This window comes from Heterocephalus glaber, unplaced genomic scaffold, assembly GCF_053883595.1.
Source record: "Heterocephalus glaber isolate CG9 unplaced genomic scaffold, H.glaber_assembly_v1.0 deba00001550, whole genome shotgun sequence".
In the NCBI taxonomy this organism is placed as follows: domain Eukaryota; kingdom Metazoa; phylum Chordata; class Mammalia; order Rodentia; family Bathyergidae; genus Heterocephalus; species Heterocephalus glaber.
Genome location: NW_028258343.1, coordinates 24,269,807 through 24,295,457, shown reverse-complemented (window position 1 = coordinate 24,295,457; position 25,651 = coordinate 24,269,807). Strand labels below are relative to the sequence as shown.

At 54.7% G+C, this 25,651-nt stretch overlaps 1 protein-coding gene across 1 annotated transcript in view; it reads right to left on the bottom strand.

Moving 5' to 3' along the window:
- Window positions 1–25,651, bottom strand: part of LOC110344968 (uncharacterized) — a 42,056-nt gene continuing 16,405 nt past the window's right edge. Inside the window, exon 8 of the mRNA XM_087190216.1 lies at window positions 1–24,998. The gene's annotated coding sequence lies outside the window, so the exon portion shown is untranslated. The remainder of the gene's footprint in view (window positions 24,999–25,651) is intronic.

Below are 25,651 nucleotides of genomic sequence, written 5' to 3'. Positions count from 1 at the left end.
GCAGCCAGGTCCCAGGGCTGGCATCCACAGGCTGGGGAGCTGCAGACCGGACCTGCCGGGCCTCCCTCCTGCGTGGAGGACGGAGCCATGGACAGGGCTTTCGAGGAGAAACCAGCATGGATGCTCTGGAAAAATTAGGAGTGGAGCCGGACGTGGTGGTCAGGCCTATGGGAGGCTGAGGCAGGGAGGTACCAAGCTCAAGTCCACCATGGACAATTCAGTGCCTTAGTGAGACTCTGTCTCAAAATTTAAGCAAGGGTTCATTGCGAAGGCCCCGGGTTCGATCCCAAGTACTGCACCTTACGCATCCAGATACAAATGCAAAGGAAGCGAAACCCAAGGCATGGGCACCTGCACTCCCATGATGGCCTCGGGCTCAGTACCACCCTGGTGAGCACAGCGGGGAATGGCACAGACTCGGCAGCTAAGCTGGGCTCCTGCTCTGAGGGCAGCCAGGCCGCAGCCTTGCGGGAACACGGGAGGAGCACCAGGAGCAGCACTGGGACGAGACCTTGCCCCTCCCAGCCCAGTGCAGAGCGCTTCCCTTGGGTGCCTTTGTCTGGGCTGGCGGCCAGTGCCCACATGCGGTGCCACCTTGGACTCTGGACTCTGGGAGCAGTCTCCTCACATTTGAGAAGCCCTCCCCGGGCGCAGTGTCTCCAGCACGGCCGCATCCACCCCGGTCCTCACGAGCCACAGCTGGGTGGGTGCACACCTGGGGTCCCCACGGCTCTGGCCACACCAAGCGCTGCCTGTCCAGACTGGGCCGCCTCTGCCTCTGCCAAGTGCTGAGGGCTGGGACAGCAGCATCTGTTGCCACCTCATCCTCACCTAAATCGCTACCGACCTGCCCCGGTGGTCCACCCGCTGAAGCTCCGGTGAGGTCGCTGGACGTCACCACCCTCGTGAGGACCCCACTCACTGCTGACCACAGGTGCCCCCCCAGCCACCTGTCTGCCAACCGCCTTGGCCCCCGGCTCCCTGCTGCCTGTCTCCCCTGGCCCCACCAAGGCCGCCTGTCCCGCTGCGGTGAACCAGGCCACTCAGCCACGTCCCAAGGCATGACAAGAAGTGTCAGCTGGCACTGTAGCAGCCAGAGCATTTTAGCAGAGTGAAATGTTAATTAGGACAGGAATCTTGGAATGCAGCAGTGAGCAGAGCCAGCGGTCTGGGTTGTGGGAAATGTGTAGGCTTTACGCTGGAGTTACTTGGGACAAATGCAAAGTTAGATGCCTCAAACCAAAAAGAAAATGCATGGCTGCTGGCTTGACAAAGCCTGGGAGTTCAAAAGTTTTCTCTTGTTGTTGTTTGTGTTTGTTTATTTCTATATATTTTAATTGACCACCTCACACCCACGAAGAGGTAGCAGGAATGTGGTCTCAATCCTCTGAGTGTGGGGATGTTTGTTTTACAGCATCACCCAGCTGTGCCTGAGTGGTACATGCCTTGTCCCTGTGGATGTGTTCTTCTGCGTCTCCTCTCACTGCTGGATCCCACGTTCTTGGAAAGAAGTACCTATGTCTCGAGTATTCTGATTCTCCTTTTCCAGGCCGGTGCCTTGGGTGCTCAAGTACTCTGGGAGGGTTCACCCTGGGAGGGTGGTGGCTGTGACAGTGGTGACAGAGTCATTGTCAGCTGTACCTCGGTTTTGAAGGACCACTCTGGGCTCAGTGTTCTTGCTTGAAAAAATAACCAAATGGAAACAGCATCAAATTTGCTATGATTTTTGAACTCCTAAAACATGTACATTCTGATGGTATTTCCTCTGCACCCTTACAAGCCTGCTCTGGCTGTAGTTCACATGTAAAAGACTCTGAGGTCCTAGCCATCAGAATGCCCACATCCAACCTGATTATGAGATGCACGCCTTCACTGGGGTTGTGACCCAGAAGCCATAGCTTGCTAAGACCTGCTCTTGCCCTGTTGTCATCAGGCTTAAACATTTCCTTTTCATCCTGCTTTATAATGCTGGATATTTTCCCACTTCTGGGAGCCCCCAAGGCTGTCCCTGCTCCAGGGTCAATGATTGCCCTGTTAGGAAGCATACAGAGAAACCACAACCATGAGAGGTTTGGCCTTGGTGACCTGGTGGCTTGGTGTTGTCACAGGTACTGTTTCCCCTGGAAACGAAGAAGGGTTTCCCAGGTCAAGCTGTCGGTGTGTCCTTCGAGGGGGTCAGGGCAGCCTCTACTGCGTTTTCCTCGGAGAACCATCGGGGCCAAACCTAGCTTCCAACAGGGACTTCAAAGTAGCAGCTAGGTTGGGGCTTCTGGGGACCACTTCATGGTGGCAACGCGGGGCATTAAGACTGGCGTTTTGCAGTGAAGGAGGGCCAGCCGACCCTTCCGCACTCCCATCCCTGCACACACTGCCGCCTGGCCCCTGGGTCACTGGCTCTCCCGTCCTCCTCCCCGCAGCGCCTTCCTGCAGCCCAGGCCTGACCTTGCTCGCCCTCTGTCCTCTCTGCTTACAGTGCAGATCTTCAGCCTGACCCAAGCCGTCTCCGGTTCCCCATCCTGAGTGCCTTAGAGAGAGATGACAGGGCCATGGCTGTCTTCTGTGGACCGGGAGGCGGGGCTGGTGAGGAGCGGGGGCTGGTCCTTTCCACACAGCCTGGTGGTGGAGGCCAAGGTGAAATGCCTCGAAGTCACACAGAGAGGTGCTCACAGGAAGCTGGGGGAGGAAGCACAAGTCCGCTTCCGCCCAGCCCCGGGCCTCCAGACTCGAGGTTCGGCTCCCACGGCAGCGCCCTCTCACTGACAGGGCCCCGAACACCTGGGCACCCCACTGTAGTGTGCCCTGGGGAATCGCAGCCCTCAGCTCCGCCTCCACTCCTGCCCCGCCCAGGCAGCTGGAGAAGCTCTGTGCGGGGGAAGTGTTCCCCAGGTCCTCAGGTCCCCAGGCCAGGCGTCCTCGATGGCATGGTGACAAGAACAGAATTTCACTTCTCTCTCCTGTGAAGCAGAGGCGGCAGGTTGGCTCTGCCCCAGTATGTGGTCTCCAAAGTCCCCTCGAGTCCCCTGGAGCAGGGCAAAGGCAGTGTCCCGAGCAGATGGCACGGACGCAGACATTGCACACTTCACTTCCGCCCACCTCTGGTTGGCTCCGGGTGTGGCACATGGAGCCGCCGGACAGCCAGGAAGGAGTCTGGAGCTGTCACCCCGGCTTAGGAAAGACTCTAGGGTCTGACCGCCAAGCAGCAGGAGGACACAGCCCAGGGAGGGTCCCCAGCCTCTGCCGCACCCCTCCTCGGATTCAGGAGTCTGCTCAGTGCGCCCTTCCACCTCTGAAGATGCTCTCCCTGTGGCTCTGCCTCCTCTTGACCTTGGTTTCATTTTTGCTTTTGTTGTTGGCGGTGGTTTGGGGTTTGTTTTTTGTTTTTTGAGCCAGGGTCTTGCTGTGTACTTCAGGCTGCCCTTGAACTCACTATATACCCAGGCGGGCCTGGAACTCAAGGTGATCCTCCTGCCTGGGCCTCCTGAGTGCTTGCATGATAGGTGTGCACCACCACGCCCGGCTCACCCTTGTTTTTAGATCCTTTCTTCGCCAGCCTCCTCAGTCACTACACCTGCTCGTTCAGGGTTCTTTCCTCCAGGGTGTAAGGGGCTCCACCTCCTGCTCCGTCCCCCGTGCCTGGAGCAGCGCCTGCCACACAGAGGCCATTTAACACGTTTGTCATGTGGATGAATAAATTCCTGTTAAATCACATTTGGGATTCAATAAATATGCAGTGGGGTGGGGGAAGCAGGGTAATGTTGGCAGAACACCAACAAAAGCTCTCTGTCTCTGTAACACTTCCTTTCATTGGAAACAATTAGGAGAACGGAAATTTATTTATTGCAATATGGAGCAAAGCAGCACACACTGTTTTGTGGACAATGTAAGGTCATCTCTGGGCTGAGGAGATTGCACTCGAATGTTTCAGCATCCCAGTAAAAACTACGCACGCGTTTCATCATTAGGGATGTGGGGTTAAGGCAGATGGTTTTCCGCCATCGCTGATGTCACCCGGGTTGTGTTCCCTGATGCCACCGAGTCCCACAGGAGCAGGGCAGCCCAGCCCACGGACACAGGAGGTCCAGGTCATCCTGGCTCAGCGAGCCCACAGGGAGGAGAGGGCTGAGCTGGCCGCGTCTCCGGACCTCACCGCTGGGGACCGCGACGGGACCATCTGCGTGCGGGCTGCTCTCTCTGGGCGGCAGAGCCTGACCGAGCTTGGGCCTAAGGCGGCGATGATGACCCTTTCAGAGCTTTCATGATACAAACAGCCGGGGTAGCACGCGTGCCATGGGTTCCCGGCACCGGCCTGAGTCTTCTCGAGGGAGACGGCCTGGCCCGTGTGGTCTGAGCGGCCCAGGGAGGAGGAAGAGAGGGAAGGCGCCTCTGCGGGGCGGGGCCCGCTCGGAGCCAGTGCTGGTGCCGGTGCTGGAGGGGACCCGGCCCTTCATGTGGGACCTCTCGGAACTGCACCCGCGCGCTGGGCCTGAGTGTGGGTGCGGCCCTGCCTGCCGCTCCCCACGCCCGACGGCTGCTCGTCCCCACCACAGCGCGGTCGGACTGCACGTGACCGAGAACCGCGGCAGGCTGCAGGCACAGGCGCCAGAGCCGCTGGGGAGCCGGGTGCAGGGGCGCTGGCAGCCTCCAGGGCACCAGACGCTGGGAGTGCTCGGCAGCGCACCCCGCTCCCCGACGCGCACGCCTGCCACGCCCGCCCACACCGCAGGAGGTGTCCAGGGCGGGCCCCCGCGCTCCGGCGCAGTTTGGACGCTAGGTCGGTCGGCCCCGTGCTGGCGGGATCTGGGATCTGTGGGCACAGCGCACTGGGGATTCTAGGGCCAGCGCTGCCTGCCCGGCGCCCTCCAGCTGCCCTGTCCAGAAAGCCTCCTCTAGAAAGCGGCGTCCATGGCACCTGCTGGAGGACAGGAGGAGACTTCGGGGACCAGAGTGCGCGGCCTGGGCCCAAACCAAGCTAGCTCTGGGACGCAGGCTCCTCCTCCGCGTCCTAGCCCAGAGCTGCAGGCACCGTAGGGCAGCTCCACCTGCTGATGGGCCATGCCGGCCGCCCCGTGCGCGCTGGCCCCGCAGGGCTCCTCCACTCCGCCTCTGCTGCACTGGCCGATGTCTGCGCTCCGTCCGCTGTGCTCTTCACTAGAGGGCCGGTTCCTCCAGAGCAGGGCACGTCTCCATCCTTCCGCTGGTCACCGGGCCGAGGGCGCTGACAGGGATCAGGGACGCATTTTATGAGACCCGTGAAGAAAAGGCTGGGAATCTGCAGCTAATTCTACAACAAAGTGTCCTTCTTCCTCAGTCACATGAAAAGCTGGTCTTGGCTTTCTGGTGCCACCGTAACCAATTCCATGCGCCGTGACTGAGGAGGACAGAGGTTTGTTCCCTCACAGTTCCAGCGGTTGCAAATCTGCAGCCAGTTCCACCGGGCGGAGACGAAGGCGTCCGGGCCCAGGCCCTGCGGAGCTCCGGGCCACTCTGTTCCCTGCTCCTTCTGGCTTCTGTGGCCGCGGCATCCGTGGATGGGGCCATGTCACTCCCGCATCCGCCCCTGTGCTCATGCCGCCTGAGCCCGTCTGTGAGTCCCCCTCGGTCTCGCTTCTGCGGGGGCCCTATGGTCCTACTTAGGCCCTTCCTGGACACCCCGGGGACCTTCCCACCTCGGAGTCCCTACTGCACTCCCATCGCAGGAGCCTTTTTCCATTTAAGTTTCTAGGCATCCATCGGGGGGAGCTGTTATCTTTGGAGACCGGTACTCAGCCTGCTGTAAATTATAATCTAAATAACAGACCTGATTTCAGGGTAGATGAATATAGTACCAATGGACAAGACAATGTTGAGGTAGAAATGGCGAAATGTAGTACCCCAGTGAGGACTGTATGTGTGCGCCCAGACCACACACATACACAGCCCCACGATCGCGCTCACACGAATGGGCGTCAGCAGAAGTCCTTCTGATTTGTCTATGGAACAACATCTTATTTATAAATAACGAAGTAGAATTAAAATGTATTTCAAGGCACTCAATTGAGACTAACAAAATGATAAGAAGAAAGGTCGGGCTCTATGTAGAGAAGATTTGTTCCTAACTAAAGTGCTTTGAAGTGCTCAATAAAAATAGCTAAGGTCAATGTGCATTAAAGATTCATTTAACAGGTGGCTTGAAAGGTAGGACAAAACTGAATTTGCAAATATTTTCACCAAGTTATAACCTCACTGTGCTGCTTTCTTCCAAGCCCCACGAGGAATTATGAAGCAGCTGAGCTATCATGACCACAAAGCGCCCGTCATGCCACTGCTGGGGGAGTGGGTGGAGTGACATCATCTCCCTCAGCTTACAGATGAGTGAACTGTCAGACTGTCTGGGCTTGGGCTTCATACTTCTCGGATCACTGTACTTTTACATACACTAGCACTAAATTCAAGACAAGAATAGTCACGATTTTAATTGTTAATTAAGAAGCCTGTAAGCCGACATCTGAGGGACCAAGGATTCTTGGCTGAGGTGCCATTTGTCCTGCTGGGTCCTGGCAGCCACTCGCTCCGCCCATCTGGCTCCTCAGTGTTGTCTGGGTTACCCCTGCACTGGCCTCAGAGCTCATCAAGCGTAGGAGACTCCTGACACAGAAATCCTGGCAGCAAGACCAGCAATCTGGCTTTATTTGGGTTCTGTAGCTTGGTCTAATGAGCATGTCTCTGAACCTCACTTTCAGTTAATCGAACAGCATTAATGATCTTAAGCATGTGTAAGGTATTATCGTATCAGGTCCCTGGGGAACCTCAAAAGCATCCCTTAGCCATCCACTGCCCACCCATCCAGCCCCCTGAGAGGAGCTGATCACCTAAATGGCCAGACACCGGAGCCAGGCTGGAAACACTGTGGCTGCTACCACTGAGACAACCAGGCAGAGAAGGGTCATTCAGCCAGCAAACTGAGGCTCTGTGTGCAGTGTTCTCTGGGTCAGGACTGAACCTTGTAAGAACCAGGGAACTCTCGGATGGAGGAGGAGTAGGAGGGGTCGGAGGCCCCTAACCAAGACAGAGCCTGAAGAGCATGGGAGGACTCGCTGTGCTCTGCCCAGCAGGACCGAGGCGCCTGAAGCCAGGCGCACATCACACTGCACTGCGAGCCCTTCGTAAGCACAGAGACAGCGGCATCAGACCACGCCCTTGAGGCCCAGCTCCGCCAAAGTGGGAAGGAGCAGGGATCTGGTCTCTGAAACTCTACAAGCCCGTGTGAGTGGTGACCCAGGAGCATCAGAGACAACCACAGGGAGAAGAGGAAGCTGAAGAGAAACCCGGAGGCCCTTCTGAGGGGGCGAGAACTGTGATGCCCAGTGTCTTTATCTCCAGCCCAGCACCCCATGTTTTGTCCTGGGCCCTTCTCGGCAGCCCCCCTTCCTGATGATGGTTGCAGGGTGACACCAATGGGTGGGAGGGTCAGGACCACCGAGTGAGACTGTGTGTGTGTGTGTGTGTGTGTGTGTGTGTGTGTCTCCTGGTGCCTGATGTATGCCTACCTCCATAATCTATCCCTCTAGACATATAGGACTGCATTTGCAGAGCAAACAGTGGGACACAGGGTACAGGGAGTGAGGCCAGAGAGGCAGCAGGGTCAGCCCAGGAGCCTGGTACCCCATTTTTGTGGGTACCACGAACAGCACTGCCCAAAAGAAACAGATGGGAAACAGATATGTGTTTTCACATTTTGTAACAGGCACATTAAAAGCAGCAAGGAGAAACAGGAAACATTAATTGTAATAATGTATTGCAGTGACCTCACGTACCCAACAATTTACCCTTTCAGCACGCAGTCTGTATTAAAATAGGTAGTGAGCAGAGCCTCCCTAACAGGCAGCGTGCTCTGCAGCAGATCTCAGTGGCACCTCAGCAGAAGAGCGGGACCAGGGCTCTGCTGAAAACTCCACACCTGACCAGGCCCAGTCGGGGTGCAGATGGGCACACACCCAGTCAGCAGAGTATTCTGGGAGCAGCTTGTCCCAGGGCCCAGTGTGCGGCTGTGGTGGACAGAGGCCGTTCCTCTGGGTGGGATGCGTTCTTGGAGCAGAGCTCTCCAGCCTGCGCCCGCAGACCCACACGGGGCAGGGCAGGCTTTGCGTGCCTCTGCAGCACACTGCTCCCCTTCGCATCTGCGTCTTTCCAAACGCAGCCTGGGTTGACCTAGAAGACGCCACATGGGGAGAGTTTGTCTGTGATCGCTGGGCCGCAGGCCGGGGAGAGGCTCCTGCCTGGCAGATCCGGCAAAGACGGGGTCGGCCTGTGCCCCACACAGGCCCACGCACCCCAGCTCTCCAGGATGTGGCCGAAAGGCTCCTTCCTGCATGTCGTCAAGACACAGCCAGCCTCCGCGATTCAGCCTCCACCAGTCCCCACGTCGGAGCCAAGTCCTGAACTAGGACATCTAAAGGAGTGCAGGGGAACCGCCACTGGCAGACGTCTTGGGCGGGAGAAGCCGGGTGGCCCCTGAGCCTGCTGTCCGTGGCGCACAGCCACGGCCATGCGTATGGCTGGTAACATGAATGTCATTCAGAAACTCTTTCTGAAAATAACTTCGTTCAAACGCTCACTACATAAAGCAATAGAAAATGAGAGTTTGGGCTTTAAAACCCTACAGCTAACGCACGTTGTTTATGATTATGGAGCAGATGGAAAGCAGTCTGGGGAAAAGTCTGTTTAGTCCTGGATTGAACAAACACAGTGTGCATGCTGAAACATGAAGTGTCACGAAACTGAACAGAAGGAGGCCTGTGCGGGAGGAGAGAGGTGGGACACAGCCGCTGGGCTGCAGAGGCCTCCGGTCCTTTTCAGCACCGGCTGCAAAGGACACAGAGCTGGCTCTGCACAGTGAGCCAGGCGCTCAGTCCACGCTGCTGCCCAAGGCGCCCCGCCGCGTGTCTTCTGCAGAAAGCAAGGCTGGCAGGCTTCGCTGCCACTGACTGTTCATCCACTGCCCTCTTAACGGGAAGGGACCTCCAGAGACCTGCTGGGGTGTGAGTACCCGGCTGACACACCGGGGAGCTTTTGCCATTCTTCTGCAGCTTTGCAGGCCTGCGGTCCTGGTCAGAGAGCGACTTCTGCTGACTGTGCTGGGAGCGCGACAGCATCTACCAGGGAGTCACACCCGTGAGCACGGCGTGGCCGCACTCTGAGGAGGGCAGGGTGCATTTCCGGGCCGCTCCTTGCGTCTCAGGAGAGCCTGTGGGCACCTGCTCCGTGTGCTGCAGCCCCCACCAGGGAGGGTCGCGCTCAGAGCACAGGCCAGTGCGGCAGGAGAGCCTGCAAAGGCCACGGAGAGGACGTGCGAGGAACACAGATGCGTGTGCGCCGAACTCCCAGGAGGCGAGGGTGGACTACTGCACAGACCAAAGCTGCTCACCATGTCTGTCCTCCCCGTGGCCAGCTTCATTTACAATATAATATACCAGCGGTTTGCCTTTCCTCTTTAAAAAATCGTATTTTATTATCAAATTCACTTTTAATAAAGGTATTTTTATTTGAAAGGGGAAAAATATCCACTTTCTTGCCATGCCCATGTAACCATATTAAGTCTTATTATTTTTTAGCATTATTGTTTCCATTGGCATAGGTGCCAACTAGTTGTTATGAAAATATTAATAAGTTTATTCTGCTTCTCCACTTGATATTAGCTCCCTGATACGTTTCTAATGTTGCTGGAGAGTATTCTCAGTAACCATTTAAAATGACTTCGATATGCTACTGAGTGTATATATGTATGTGTACATATGTGTATACTTATGCCTTATAAATTGCTGTATATTTATATTACATAAACATTATATTTTAATTTATTTATTATACATAGAATGCAGGCATTATAGATTATGTGAATATATTATTCATATTTTATACATAATAATTTGTTATATAAATATACACACATATGTCCATGTGCACATAGTCTATAAGTAAATATAGAAAAATACGTATACAACAGTTTCTCTAACCATAACCCTATTGTTAAAATTTAGGTTGTTTCCTGGTGTTTTCTGCTATGAACAGTGCTGTAACATACCTCACCAACACGCTTTTCCATTTTCTGAATTATTTTTTCTGGGGAGACTTCCCGAATCAGAATTATAGATTCTTTTAAAGATTCTTTTATAGATTCTTTTAAATGCTCAGTTTAATCATAATTCAAAATCATGTATTTTTACATTAACATAGGTATTTCCACAAACTGAGAACACATGACTGAGGCACTACACATTTTTTTTTTTGGTATCGGGGATAGAACTCGGGTCCTTGAGCTTGCACAGCAGGCGGTGAAACTGCTGAGCTAAATCCCCGGCTAACTACACATTTTTTAATGGTTAACATAATTGAAAAGTTTTGACTATGAAATAATCAGGAGTGCTTTCCTTGCAGGTGCAAGGTCCTAAGTTCAATCCCCGGTACTGAAAAATAAATAAATAAGTAAATAAAATAAAATATTCATTACTATTTTTATTCACAATAAATTAAAATCCAGGCTTCCTGAAAAGCTGTACTATCTGATACCGCAGGGAGGACCAAGTGTCTGAGACTCACTCTGAAGGGCCGGCCTAACATAAAGAGATTGCTTTAAGAAACACCTTCCTTTTGCCTGTTTAGCACAAGGCCATGTTCTTTGTAGCGCTGTCATTTTACCATGAAGGGTAGACTAGAGGCAGGTGGATCCAATGGTCTCAGAGAATAGAACACGTCGAAACTTTTTCATTTTTATCAAAGGTTCGACACTGAAGAAGGCCGAGATGTCGGATTCTAGTCCTATACAGTAGCTGTGCATTTCCACGTAGGAGACCTGTGCTGTGGCACTGTGGGAAGCTGAGAACAGGTGTGAGAAATCTGGCCAAGTATGAGCCGCCCTGGCCACAAAGGTGGTGTAGATGGCGACAGCTCCTGGATGTCTGAGCGGCTCCCGAGGGAGGACAGTGGCTGCCTTCGCCAGATGGCCAATGAATGGTGAACACTCCGCGGTCACCAGCGAGACCGGAACAGCAAGTGGCCGGGAGAACAGCGCACTTCGGCCTCCTTCACGGCGGGCTGGAATCACTCTGTGGCTTGGGACCCATCAGGAAGCAGACACGCTCTCCAGAAGGGAGGCAGAGCACACTCACAGCTCAGGCAGAGCCATTGATGCGGCTGTGCACAAAGGGAGTGCGCTGGCGAAGCTGTTTCTCTCCCACCTGTGCTGCTGCCCACTCGGTTCCTGCGGCATTCGGAGGCAAGGGTTGAAATGCCAAGCCGCCTGGAGACTCCTGTGGCCTCCGAAGGGACACTCCTGCTGCTACCGCTGCTTCCGGCTGCTGCTGGGACCCACGCTGCTCCCACAGGTTTGTCCTGGTCCTCGCAGCCTCTGAAGAGTGAGAAACCTCTGGTGAGGCCTGAGGTGGCAGCTAGAGCAGAGTTGACAGAAGTCACCGAAACGTCGCCCTTGGGCTCAGATTTCTTCTGTTTCTTTTCTACTAGGGATTTTACCTGCACTCTTCTCTTTTCAATTTCATGAATTTTACTTTTTCTCCCATGAAATCTTCCTCATCAACATCAGAGCCACCCTCAGAACCCACAGCAGGTCACCGTCCCACCTTCCAAGAGCTCTTTCTCGGTGAAGCCGGCTTCACATCTGCTCCTCACTGCCCCGAACATGGTGACCATCACTGCCCCTGTCCTGTGCTCCTGTCCCACCTTGAGACTTCTGCAGAGCGCTGGTGACTGTTAGGGCGAGCAGATCCCAGCCACGTGCAGCCTTGTGGTCCAAGCCCACCTTTTCTAGGGTCTCCCTGCAGCAGGATGTCTTTTCCAGGCATGCTCCGGGCAGGTTTGGTTTGCCCTGTTTTAACGGCCCTGGTCTTCTGGATTTCATGTTTCGAGGCTCAGCTGCAGAAATGAAGTCAGCATGGTGATCAGCGTCCTCAAACTGTGAGCAGTGTCTGGTTCCCTGCTCCTCACAGGCCGTGCCGTGGCCCCTTCCAGAGTGGAAATCTGCCGCCTCGATGCCCCGCAGCAGTGGGTGTTGGGCATCGAGGGATTGACAGCATTTGCTTTAGTCATTTCACTACCAGGCATCGACTCTAATTAAAGTCATCTGCGCGACCCTGGCAGGAGCCTTTCACTAGGTTTCCTTTCTGTTCCCCTCACCCTGCTACCACCAACCAACACGACACTTAGAATAATCGTAGCAGAACGCTCCTCTCACGAAGGGCTCCCCGACACTACCACCAGAGCTTCTCTTTGAAGCACAAAGCTCGCTCTTCCCATTCGCAAGTATTTGCAATTTGCAAATCTGTATTTGCGAATTTGCCCTCAGGGCAGTTTGTTTGTCATCATCTGTGTTCAGAGTGCTCAGTCACTGCAGACACGGGGATGGCGCACACGGCAGTCAGTGCACAGCTGCGCTGGACTGCACAAGGCCACAGCGGCCTCGGCAGCATGCCCTCCTATACTGCACACAGAGCCCTTCTCCTGGCCCGTTTAATTTGACTTTTTTTTGCTCTTTACTGGTGATTTCTCGGTTTAAAATGATCCCCAAGCGCAGTGCTAAACTGCTGTCTCCTATTCCCACTGCAGGAAGGCTCTGATGTGCCCGAGGGAGAAGATGCGCCCTGAGGAGCGATGGTAACAGTGTCTGACGTTGAGTTGTCCTTACGCAGACACGTGATGCAAGAAGAGCATGTCCACGTCAAAGGACACGAACGCAACTAGAGCCTCCAGAACCCCAGCCCCGTGCAGGAGAAGGGCTCTGCTCATAACCAGTGTCTTCGCTGTCTTCACAGAACGTCCCTTCCACGCTGACAAGCATCAGCTACACTGCCTGCTGTCTGCAAGCCTCTGGCCCTCCGTCCGTCCCCAAAGCCTCGCTCGGCCTTAGGGTTTCTTGCCGGAAAGGTGCTGCCTGACTGAACTGAGCCGCTTGAATACACACCTCAGACACACCAGCACAGGCCTCTCTGGCAGACCAGCAAACCCTCGTTCAGGGTGAAAATCCCTGCAAATGTCCTCTGTGTCAGGCGCCTGGAAAAGGCGTGTACCTCCGTGCCTGCCAGCGGCCAGCTCTCGGGGCTGCTGTTTCTACAGAACTGTTTGGCTGTTGCCAGGGCTACACAGCTGCACAGCCCTACAGCCAAGTCAGGCTGTATTTACCCATCGGATACAAGCGCCTGGCTCCAGAGAGCAGGGTTCGCACCCTGCACCCTGAACTCTGAATTCTCTTAAAGAACACGCTGTTCTGCAGCCAGTGGAGCTGGAGGTGACCTCACGGCCCGGCCCGTGCGGGTGGCACAGGCATTTCCAGTCACTGGAGAGCAGGTTGCAGGACCGGAGCAGCATGCAGCCCCGGCGGCCCGATGTGACGCCATGGCACCGTGGCGCTGTGGTGCTGAGTGGCTCAAGGGCCGGGCTTCTGGCAGTGACGATGACAATGCAGAGGCGGGCGTCCCCTAGACATCCAGGGACAGGAAGGCCCTGGTGGGGAAGCCTGCACGGATGTCAGGCCCACAGACCCCCAGCCCACGCGACAGGCTCACTGGCCCCTCGGGCGCCCTGCAGGCAGGGAAAGTCGCAGGAGCTGTGAGTGCCCTGCACACGGAGGGGCAAAGGACACGGAGCCCGCGGGGCCTGTGGGAGCAGAGCTCTGCGGCAGGAGGCCAGGGCTCTGCGGGGGAAGGGACCCAGGGACAGGGCTCATCCGGGAGAGCCCGGGGCCTGAGGTGCTGCCCTGCTCTCGGGCTCTGCCACGCCCGCGCTCACCCGGCTTCCGCCTGGAAGAGAGGCCAGGAGAAAGAGAAAGCTAAGGCCGCAGCGCTCCCTCCTGCGCGAAGAACGAAGAGCGCCACGCCGCTGGGGCCCCGAGGCAGCGAAGGGCGGCGGCGGCCGGGAGCCTCCGGGGCTCTGACCTGCGTGCGTGGGATGACGCGAGGCTGGTCCGAGCAGAGCACCAGAGAGGCGGCTCTGGGCCGGGGACCCCTGGAAACCCACCTCCTGCCTGGTCTGCAGCCCCCTCTGTGAAGGCAGAGCCACACGCCCAGCCCTGGCCTGAGACAGCGCTCTTCCAGCTGCCCCCGCCGCACCCGGCAGAGGATTTGCCCCCCGGCTGCCCTTGCTGAGTGCAGAGGCGGCGTGTGCGTCCGTCCTGCGTGTGTACCGCAAGGCCGCCGCTTTCTGTTCTCTCTGAGCAGCAGGACCTCGGGCCAGAGCCACCCCGAGTCTGCAGGGAAGAGGCAGGGCGCCCACCAACTCGTGGGCGGCTAAAGAGGATGCGCTCCTCACACCCCTTGGCTGCTCCTGTGCCACAGGAATGGGAAAAAAGAGTCACTGCTGGAGAGGGGCGGCACCTGTGCCTGCAACGCTAAGCGAAACACATCAGACATACGGCCTAACTATCACAGGGCTTCTCTTACACGAGCAACCCGAAATACAAACAGAGGGCAAAATAAATGACGGGTAACAGGAAACAGGAAGGGAGGTCTTCTGAAAGAAGGGAAGGGGCAAGGGATGAAGGAAGTGGGGAGAGAGGGAGAGGAAAGAGGCACAGAAGGATGAAGGTAAAGGTGTGCCCGGCTCCCCAGGGTGAGTGTGGGCACTGCGTGCTGCAAACGTGTTCTGGAAATCACTTGTTAATGAAAGGAAGAAGTCCTACTGCCCACACTAAATATTTTGACTGGGAATCTGGCTTTGCCTTAACACGACGTCCTAACACGAAACATGTTTACCAGAAGGACTTCCCAGAGGCCACACGGTTGTTTCCAGGAAACCTGCAACTCCACACCTGTTTCCTGCTCCCTTAGGCTCTGTGTCTTTGGGCACCTGCCGAGCGAGTCCTGGAAAAGGCAAGAGACTCCCGACACTGCAAGCACAGCTGCAGACTGGTTTGGCGACTGCTGCTCAAGACACAAGTGGCTTCAGGCTCCGGGTCTTCCTGCTTCCTGGGAGAAGCAGGGCCTGACCCAGAACTTGAGGGCAAGTGGCTCATCTGGGCCGTGCAGGAAACGCTCCGAGTGAAGGGCAGGGAGGAGCAGTTCGCTGGCCACAGAGGACATGTGACTGGGCCACTCCGGTGGGTGAATGAGCCTTTACCTCGCAGGGAGACTTGGGAGAGTGAAACAGAAAAACAAGCTTCAGAGTGTCCCACACAGGGGCCACCGAGCTGGGCAGCATTTAATGCCAGCTCTGCTCTCAAGGGCCCTGCTCCCCTGCTCCTGGGCATTCCCAGAACTCCCCCATGCTGGACGTGCTGGAAACGAAGTCTGCAGACCCAGAGATGCAGACGCTGTCCGCTGGAGGCCCCAGGAGAGTGGAGTGGGCTGGCACTGGCGTCCCAGTGTCTCGTTTTTCTCCTGGTATCCACCCACACCTGTGCTTCCTAGTTTCATTTCAGAGAAGACAGCACGAGACGGAGTCTGAATGACTGATAAGCTTGCATAGCTCTAGCCCTCGAGGGTGCAGGGCTGGTTGTCCAGGCTCTCAGGCCGGTGGTCAGCCTGACTGTCTTGGGATCGTGTCCACGGCCCTGCCCCCCAGGCTGAGTGAGGACAGACTCAAGTGACACAAACATGACTGTGCCTGAAGGTGGCATTCAGAGCTGGGAGCAGGACAGCATCGCGGGAGGATGCAGCACGGCACACATGCTGTTCCCACATGAAGATGAATGGCAGAGTCATTCTCGCCTCTGCCTGTTTTTGTGTTTGTGCATTCTCCTTGACAGAAGGAAGAGGCGAGGCTTAAAGTCAGTAGAGCACCTAAACCCAAGCTCTGGCTATTTCATTCAAATTTTCACCTCTGTAGCCCTTTCCCCGTAGAATTTAGCATTTCTTTTGGCTCCTCCTAACTTGAAACTTCCCTTGCACTTTACTCTCACAGTTACTCTCTTCCCACTTGACTATTTCCATGAGTGAAACCCAGTGTGTGTGTAGTAGGTTCTATTAGAGCGGAAGTGCCGCCATCTTGGTTTCCGGTGCGTGTTGTGTGAACATGGGGACACCATTCCCACGGAACTCCTCTATGTCTCTGTGCTCCCTGGAGAGCCTCCCAGGACCTTCTCCCTGCCGTTCTTGCTCTCTAGCTCTCGGCACTCCATACAACAGTATTTTATCATTTGTTTATTGTCAGTTTCCTGACTCATATGTGAGCTTCATGACAGAGTTCTCTGCATCCTAAAATGGCCCTGCCTGCAGGAAATGAGCCACTCCAGGGAGAACAAAGGCCTGCTTTTTCCCGCCTCACCCCGAGTCATAGCCAATCATCTGCCTCCACCACACTCCCTCAGCCCTGATAAACCTCACCCAGCCCCTGGTTGCTGTTCTCGCCGTTGTTCGAAGCAGCCTGGCAGCTCTGTCCTTAATAAAAGCCCTGCTTTGGGTGTTCATGTTTTGGCTCATCATATTTCTCTCACTTCATGAGGCAGATGCTGGGCAGAGGGGATCAAATTGACATCTTTGAATGAATTAGACACTAGAGCAAGGGGCTTTCTGGGCTTTTCTAGGGAAGGCTATGAGTCACTAACTGGTGTTGATCCCACAGCATCTGCTGCTTGGTCCCTGAGGTGACAAAGAATTTCTGGGGTGGGGACTGGCCTGGGTGGCCTGGAATCGGGCAAAACTGAAGCCAGGGTCAGGCTCACCCACTGGGGATGGAAAGCTCTTGGGAGCCACCAGGTGGCACTGATAGGTGAGGAGAAACCACACAGGAACTGCTAGCAGCAGACATGGCAGGAAGGGCGGCTGATCGGCCAGAGGGAGGCAGGACCTGCCTCGTGGGCGAGCAGAGTCCTGAATCAGTGGAGTCCTCACGGTACAGGGTCCCCATGCACACGAAGCTCTGTTTCAGGAGCCTGGACTTGTTGTAACCACCAGCAATCAGCGCTGACACATGCCTTTATCTGGTCTTCCTTTCGCTTCTGATTTTGGAAATTCATGGTGGAAGAAAAAAATTTTAATAGATAAATAAGCATAACTTTGGTATTTTCCATCCTGACTTCCCTGGATCCAAACATGCTAAAGGAAAATACCCAGTGGCACTTAGTGTTCATGTCCTTAAAGAGAGAGTCTGGAGAAATGGAATAAATGAGAACAGTGTGCCCTGGAAGTTGCTCATGAAAACTGAGACTGCTGTAAATCGAGAGCTGTGTAAGCAGGAGCTGATGATCCTCAGGTGTGACAACAACGCGTGAGGTGGAGTTGCAGAAAGACAGGGCAGTTGATGGGCTTCACAGCCCTGTGCAGCACATCGCCAGCCTGGTCCCGCATGGGTGCATGTCGGAGAGGAACGGGGCTTCTGTGTAGAGCAGGGAAGAGCTGGTCAGCAGCTTCAGCGGGAAAGGGATTCCCGCTGAAGGAGGGCATGTGTGTCGGAAGGAGTAACTGGGTAGACACTCACGGTGCTGGGTCCAGATTTGCAGAAGGGTCACCCTGACTCACTGAATGAAGAACGAGCCCAGGGAAGAGGGCTCAAAGCAGAGGGGCTGCAGAGCATTTTCTAAGACTCCCAAGAGTGGCCTCTCTGGTAGGTGCCTGCTGACAAATCCCCCTTGGTCCTTTGGTGCCTGTTACTGTTTTTATTCAAACCGACAGCCATGGCATGTCCTGAGGCGAGCTCCTGTGTGTTAAAGCTAGAGGGACATGATCCACCACAGAAAGGCGAGGCGCCTCCTCCTCTTCCCGAGGTCACTGCTCAGGCGAGACCGGCTCTGCAGCCACCTGCAGGTAGGTGCTGTCGGGCACTCGGGCTTGGCCCACAGGCTTGTGCGCTGGGAGCTTCCCATCTGCCCACTCACTCACTCTGCCCTTGCCTGCGCCATGCGGCCCTGTCCTCACATCCGTGAGCAATGCCAAGGCTGGGCTGCTTCTTAACAGCGGGCAAGAAGAGAAGCCTGCTTGTGAGAGGAGGTGTGGACAGGTGCGTGACGGGGAGAGAGCCAGTGAGGACTGGGCCTGGCAGTCAGGCCTTGGCGAGGAGGAGGAGCAGGCGAAGAGGGCAGGGGAGGCGGGCGGCGAGGGCAGAGCAGGCAGGGCCGGCGGGCCCTGGGGGCCGCCTCCTGCACTCTGCTCTCGAAGCCTGGGGCCCGGGGTCCCATCCGCCACTCACTGCGGCGAATCTGCCTGCATCAACAGGGCCCGGGTCCCGTCCCTTCCACCCGGAGCCCTGGCTCCCCAACGTGTCCTCCAGAGGCTCCTCGTGAGCCTGGCCCCCGGCGCCCCTCTGAAGGGCACCGTCCTGTTAGTGCTCATCTCCGCAACCTGCTCCAAGCTGAGTCCTCCTCCGGGACCTCCAAGTGCTCTCCCGTTCTGAAGTCCTGCGGTTAGGGCTTCCAAACAGGGATTCTTGTTTTGTTTTGTGAGATGTGGTCCAGGCTGGCTCTGAGCTCTGCCACGTCCTCAGCCTCCCACCGAGGGCTGGGACTGCCGGTGTGCGTCCCCACGGCCAGCGCAACACTTGAATTGTGAGGAGAGGGGAGCTGGCGCACAGCTGTGCTGTCCGTGGCCTGCTGCCCGTGCCTGCCAGGACACACCTGTCACAGCACTTGTTCTGGATCCCTGGGAGGCACAGTGCAGACACCCGAGAGGAAGGAACAAGCGAACGTGACACAGAGACAAGGATCTGAGCCGGAGAGAGGCGGCTTCGCCGGATTTCAGGCTGAGATTCCTGGGGACGGCTCTCCTTCCTCACAGCCGCTGAGGCTTGGGGCCTGAGGAAGGAGCAGCTGAAGGGAGAGAGAGGAAACGGAGGTCAGGGATGTAGCTCAGTGGTGCCGCCGCCTGCCTCACAAGCACAAGGACCCGAGTTCGATCCCGGTACCAAAAAAACCCAAAATACAAATGGTGCTGATGAATACCCCAGCATCTCGAGTACCAGAAACGCCAGAACCTGGTCACCCTCGCCGGCTCTGGCCACAGCGCTGGCTGGGACAGAGGACCTGCACGGCGAGGCTGGTCCCGGCCCCCAGCACGGGCCGCGGGCGGCTCTGCCATCTGTGTGTTTGAAGCTTTCTTTCCTTCTTCCTAACACAGGAGTCAGCTGTTCTGTGGTTGCCTAGGTTGGGGATTATACACACAGTACTTGTGTACACACACGAGCGTGCACGCATGTGTGCACAACACAGAAAGAGACACCAAGGCCGCAGTACTCCAAGGCATCTCCTAACCCCGTATCCAAGGAAAAGACGAGCCCAGTCACAGCGCGTTCAGAGGAGGGGCGAGGGGAGGCTGTGCCCTCTGGGTGCAGGAGACTGATGAAACCTGCGCAGACAGCAAAGGAAAGCGGGAGGGCAGGGCGGGCTGGCTAAACACACGGAGGCAAACATCTAGATAAACAGCCCACTGAGTCTCAGCAGGGAGAGGACTTTATCTGAGGAACACAGTGATTGATCCACCACATGGAGACGTTAAAGGAGAAAGATAGCAATGTCATCTGAAGAGACAGGAAATATTACTGAATACAATTAAAGGCTGGTTTATATAAAATGGTTAGTATTGGAATAAAAAACCCTTCCTTATCCATGTTGAAATGTACCCACCCAAACCTACAGATGTCTTACTTATAAGGAAACCTCAGAAGCGTTCTTTAAAGTAGAAAGGAAGGATGCCAATAAGCTCAACAACCACAGTAAATGACAACTAGATAGTGAAATGGACCAAGAAAAAGTAAAAAATATTCAAATTTAACCAGTTTTTTCATACTTTAACATTTCTAACATTCAGTCCCTGGTAACAAACTATCTTACATTTGGTGAACTACAGTGGAAGAATGGAAAAGGAAGGGAAAGCCATTATTTGTAGGCAGGAGAATCTACGAATAAACAGGGTGAGTTGAAAAATTTGACACGGACAGTGGATACATAAGGCAAGCACGTCAAATTCAAATGCATTCTTCCTCGCTGTTGGGAACAAACAAAATTGTTAAAAAGATGCCTCTTATAATATCAATAAAGTACGATACAAAGAAAAAAACAAAGAAGATATGTATAAGACATTTGTGAAAAAATTATAGAGCTGTATTTAAAAGGATTAAAGAAGACTCATATAAATGGAGAAGTTTGTATTCAAGACTGAAAGACCTGATATTATAAAGTTAGAAATTCTTTTCAATTAACCTAATGTCCAATAGAGTTCCAATAAAAATCTCAAGAGATTTCTGACAGTATCTTTTAAAACTCCCACGAAAGAACAGAAACAAAGAATCGGAAGAACTTCTGAGGAAGGAGGAGCGTGTGGGGCCCCTGTCTCGAGCAGCATGAGCCTCTGCGTCCCTGCCCGTGAGGAGCCGGAAGTCCTCCCTGGCACCAGCCCTGTGCACACCGGCACTCACAGCCCGGGTCACAGACCTGTGACGCTGTGTCGGGGAGACAGCAGACAGGAGAGCCCAGGAGGTCTCTAGCTCTGTATGCTGCAAGGTTCCTGGACACAGCCTCGGCAAAGTCGTCAATCCACACAACCCCAATTGGGCCACGAAAACATTTCCCCCAGTGTTCTTATTTCTGTAACCTAATTTTTCGAAGGCAGACGCAGACTGTAATATCTTCATTCTATACTCAAAAACAGCCTGACTGCAAAATCATAAACCATTCCCTGTTCAGACAGCAAATCAGGGGAATTCACTTCATTGAGAAAGCCAGGAGACAGGAGAAAGAACCACATGAGCTCCACATCACAGGGCTCACAAGTCTTATATGTAATTAATAGTTCGCTTTTACTAGGAGATTTTTCCCAGTGTCTTCAAAATAACATTTCTTACAAAGAATTCAAAGTGAAAGCTGAAAAACCGTTTAAGACTCCTGTGCTAAACAATTCTGTTGAAAGGAGTTAGTACGGTAAACTGGGAATTCTTCCCAGGATATGTTTTATCTTACTGACTTTTCTGCAGCGTCCTGGACTGCACTCAGGGAACTCTGTGCTACAACCTCAGTCCTTTTGCTTTTAAATTTTGAAATCTTACTAAGTTGCCCAGGCTGACCTCAAACTTGCAATCCTCCTGCCTCAGCCTCCTGAGTAGCTGGGGATACAGGCATGTGCCACCAGTCTGCCCAGGAATCCACCTTTTTCTTTCCACAGTAGAACTGTGCGCTCCACTGGGCTACAACCCAACCCTTAATTACATTTACAGTAGAGTCGCACATATTCAAGTCATAGTTAAGGCTCATGAATGTGCCTGAGGTGAGTGACTGGTGAGAAATCAGAAGAAACGAGCCTGTTACATAAGCAATGCCTGCAGCTGCAGATGTGGCTCGAACTCAGCACAGCAGCTTCAGCTAGTGGCGTGGAAGGCTGTGTGGACTGCATCGAGTTCCTCCCTCCAAGACTCCTCCCGCTCCGCGGAGTCCCGGCCTGTGTGCGGCTGCTGGCTCTGGCAGTGGCTGGCTGGGCCCTGAGGGCTTCGGTACAGGCCTCCCTTCGCCTGCAGCCTCGCTCCGGAGGCTCCAGGGGTCCATTGCAGTCCTGCAACAGCAGATGAGAGATTCCAGCAGGAAGCCGCTCACACACCTGGAGCCTCACTGATCGCCTCCTGAACAGGGTGATGGAAGCCCCTGCCCAGCACATCCTCGCTGCTGCACTGCCCTCCACCAGGTCGACTGTGGCCACTGTCTTCACATCGTCTTATTCCGCTCAGTAACAGTGCCCAAGTGTGAGCGCAGCCATGCTGGCAGTTCAGAGGCACTGAGGAGGAGCTGAGGCACCCCTCTCCCAGGAGGGAAGGACCGGTGTATTGTTACACTGTATCAGCAGACATGGTCTTCATCACAGTGTATTGTTACACTGTGTCAGCGGACATCACTGTATCAGTGAACATCCAGTGCAGGTCTTCATTACAGTGTATTGCTGCACTGTATCAGTGGTCATCCTTCGTGGCAGGTGTATATAAAATTCCATGTGCAGGGCTTGGGTCTCTGGTCTCCAGCATGCACTGGGCTCTTGGGCCGCACCTCTGGTGGCCGGGAGCACTGCACACTGCACACACCGCTGTGGCCTGGGACCTGCGTGGACGGCCGGGACTGATGTGTGGGTGTCACTGGGCTCAGGACTTAGCACAGTGGGACGTGTTCTGAGTGGAGCACAGTTTTCATCTTTGACTGTGGATCTGTTGTTCTACACACTCCAACATCAAATTGTTCTATTATGGCTTTAAATGACGTTTACATTTTCTGAAAAATGAACCCATTACTTTAGGGTTTCACACCTAAACTAGCCCTTTTTTTCTATCGTAGTTTGCTCAGATAAATACTCCTGTCTCTGCAATTTTAAAAATTGTTCCTGGAGTCTGGAAATAACTTGTGGCACCTCTGTTAAAATGAATGTTGGCTGGAAATAGATGATTACATAAGGAAACAGAAACCGCCGCGATGGTGCATTTGTGTTGCACACCCGGCGTGGGTCCGCTGTGGGAGGGGTGTCCTGCTCGGAGCCTGGAGGGGCAGGCGTGGGGCAAAACTCCAGGTGCTGCAGGCGCCAACGGTGAGGACTCTGGCTTCCTGTAGAGACTGCAGGAGCCCGGGAGTAGCTGAGCCAGGGCAGAGAGAGAAGCTGGGCAGATTTTGCATCTGGATGTTTCCTGTCGTCTATAAGGCAGATCACAACTTCTGTACTTCCATGTCCTTTTCTATTTGGAGCCAGCTGTGGCGGCATGCACCGGTACTCCAGGCAGTCAGGGAGGCTGAGGCAGGACAACGCCAAGTTTGAGCGCAACCTGGGCAACTTAGCAGACCCTGTCTCAAAATTAAAAGAAAAAGTAAAATGTCTGGGAAGGTACCTCAGTGAGAAGGCTGTAGGTCCAGTCCTCATTAGCACAAAAAATAAAGACTAAATAAAATCCAGATGTGCCGCCTGCCTCACAAGTGTAAGGACCCGAGTTCAATCCCTGGTACCAAAAAAAAAATCCAACTTGTATTGGCTGGCCTCCATTGTAGTCAATTTTCCTTTCTGTTTGGATAAAACACGTATTAGTCTTCTGATTCTGTGAAGGATGACCAGTCATTCAGTGGCTTAAAAGGACACGCATTTATTATTTTAGAGTCAGGAGCTCAGAAGGCCACAAGCGTCACCAGGCTGCCCCTCTGCAGGCTTCAGGGGAGACTCCTTCCCGCTCTCTGCCCTCCTTCCTGTCGTCAGTTTACCCTCGGTTTCTGTCGCTGCTGTGTGGGGCCCTCTGATTCCGGGGCCACCCGCACTGTCTGGCACGACCTGTCGCAGACTCTAAGGGCATCTGCAGAGTCCCTGGCAGACTCTGGTCCCGGGACCCGGGTGTGGACGTCTCTGGGGACTGCTGTTCGCCACCACGCCCTGCACCATGGGCTGTGGGGAGTCCCGGCCGGCCAGGTGGGCAGTGGGGGTGGGCCAGGGCCGATCACCCTGCGTGGGAGCAGAAAGGGAGGTGTGGCGTGGGGGGACGCAGGGAGTCGGAGCTGATGGAGGAACCGCTCGGAGAGGGGCCGCTGCGGCCTGTGCCGCACGGTGTCCACGCTGTGTGTCCACGCTGGCCTCCGGTTAGACGTTCCTGACATGTTTTAAAGAGGGAACCTCGGAGAGATGCCACACAGCCCTGCAGGGTCCCAGTGGGGATGTCCTGCCCCATCAGGAAGGCAACAGAAGGGCGAACGCCCTGTGTTAGGCAAATGAGAAGCGAGTTTTCAAGTAATCAAGAGCTAATGGAAAGGTCAGGAAGCAGAGCAAAGAAATCAAGGGCACCCATGGGCGGTGCTGTGGGAAGAGGACCCTGGCCACCCAAGGTCCCCAACTGGTTTCAGCTACGCTTTGGGCACTCACTATGCTGCACTGTGGTCTCCGGTGGGTCTGAGCTTCCCTGCTGTAATTTTTCCTTTGACTGGAACATGTTTGCAGCGCATCGTAATTACACTCATCTTGGGGTGCTGGCACAGGCACATGACATACATTAACTTCTTTATGTGCCTTCCCTTTTGCAAAAGTTCCATCTCCCTGATTCTGATCATCTGTCTTTTATTGTGCTCTTTGGTCACACTGTGGGTTTCTCGTGTAAGAGAAACTGTGATGTTCACGTGTGTGTGTCGGGTAGATTTCACTTCACATTACAGCTCCGTCCCTGACATTTTCCATTTTCCACTGTCTCCCCTGCTGCCCAGCGATTGGCCTCCCGGGCCCTGACTCTGGCTGACGCAGCCTCCACTGCTCCCCCACGTGGGAAAGAGGACGGGCAGGGGCTGGCGTGGAGTAGAGGAGGACTCTGATGGTGATCGGACACACGCGGGGCAGGGCCAGAGAAAGATCCCAAAGAGCGGCCAAGAGTCTGAGGGAGGGAGGTTGGTAAGGGAGGGCCTGGAGCCACAGCCTGGGCTCACAAGAAGCCACCCAGCACCAGCCCGGGGTAGCAGCAGCTCTGACCCACACAGGCACCTCCATTCCCATCTCGCCCCAGTGAGGAGCTGGGCCCTGAACACTGGAGCTTTTGGAAGAAGCAAGCCAACGGGTGGCTCAGGTGCCAGTGATGAGAGCCAGGCACTTCCTGACTGGGCTTCTGTGGCCCGCTTTCTCCTCCTTCAAAGGGGAGCCTCGCTGCCCTACTGAGTCCTGCTGTCAGCATGCGCCTGTCTCCTCCTGCCCTTGGTAAGCAGAGAGCAGGAAGCAGAGCCCTGGCCGTGGCCTGTCCGGGCCAATTTCTCCTGTCTGCACTGGACAGTCAGCCCGCTCGGTCCACTTCTCCTCCCGCCCTTCAATCTCCTCGAAACAAAACACTTGTGCTGCATGGTTTCCCCATGAAATGTACTTGGAGTTTTTAAGCAGCACCTGGGACATTTCAGTCACCCGTGTACTGGTCAGGGTTTGTGCCATGGGACCAGAAGTGACACCACCCTGCAAGGAGAGGGTTCTTGTGCTCACAGTTTCAGAGGGTCCCGTCCACAGCCCACTGGCTCCAGCGCAGTCTTCACGGTGGCAGGGCCTGGTGGAGCAGAGCTGCAGGTGGGGGAAGCCTCGGGCGCCCTGCATGGCCTGCTGACCACTTAGCACATTCAGCTGTGAACACAGTGATTAACCTTCGTGTTAGGGTGTTTGAAAAAATCGCAGAACACAGGCTTTCCTTAGTCATTAGTTGACAGCTACCTAATAATCATGTTCATTTCACATAATTACCTCCATTCTTTTCTCCTAGTGGTCACATGAGTATTCATTTTAAGGTAAAAATTAAATTTACAAGTTGGGTGTGGTGGCACACACCTGAACCCCGCCCTCTGGGAGGCTGAGGCAGGAGGATCCCAAGTTCAAACCCAGCCTGGGCAACTTAGCAACTCTGTAAGACCCTGTCTCGAAGTAAAAAATAAAGGGCTGGAGACGCAGCTCAGTGTGAGGCCCTTACTTCAACCCTCAGTGCGGAAAAAACATGTGTGTGTGTGTGTGTGTGTGTGTGTGTGTGTGTGTGTGTGTGTGATTCCCTCTTGGTTTAAATTTGGAAGAGAAGACTGAGACATAACTTCAAATTTGCAAACATTTTATCGAGTGTAAAGAAAAGCTCCTGTCCTGAATTACAGACTCCAGGTCACTGGAGTCGCCTCTCCTGGAGAAAACACAAATGCTTGCGCAAGAGCCTCTTCCTGCTCCGTGGAACTCGTGTCAATGGGTCGCCACATGTTCGCTGGCCTGCATCTGGGCCCGAATGTCTGCTGTCCGCT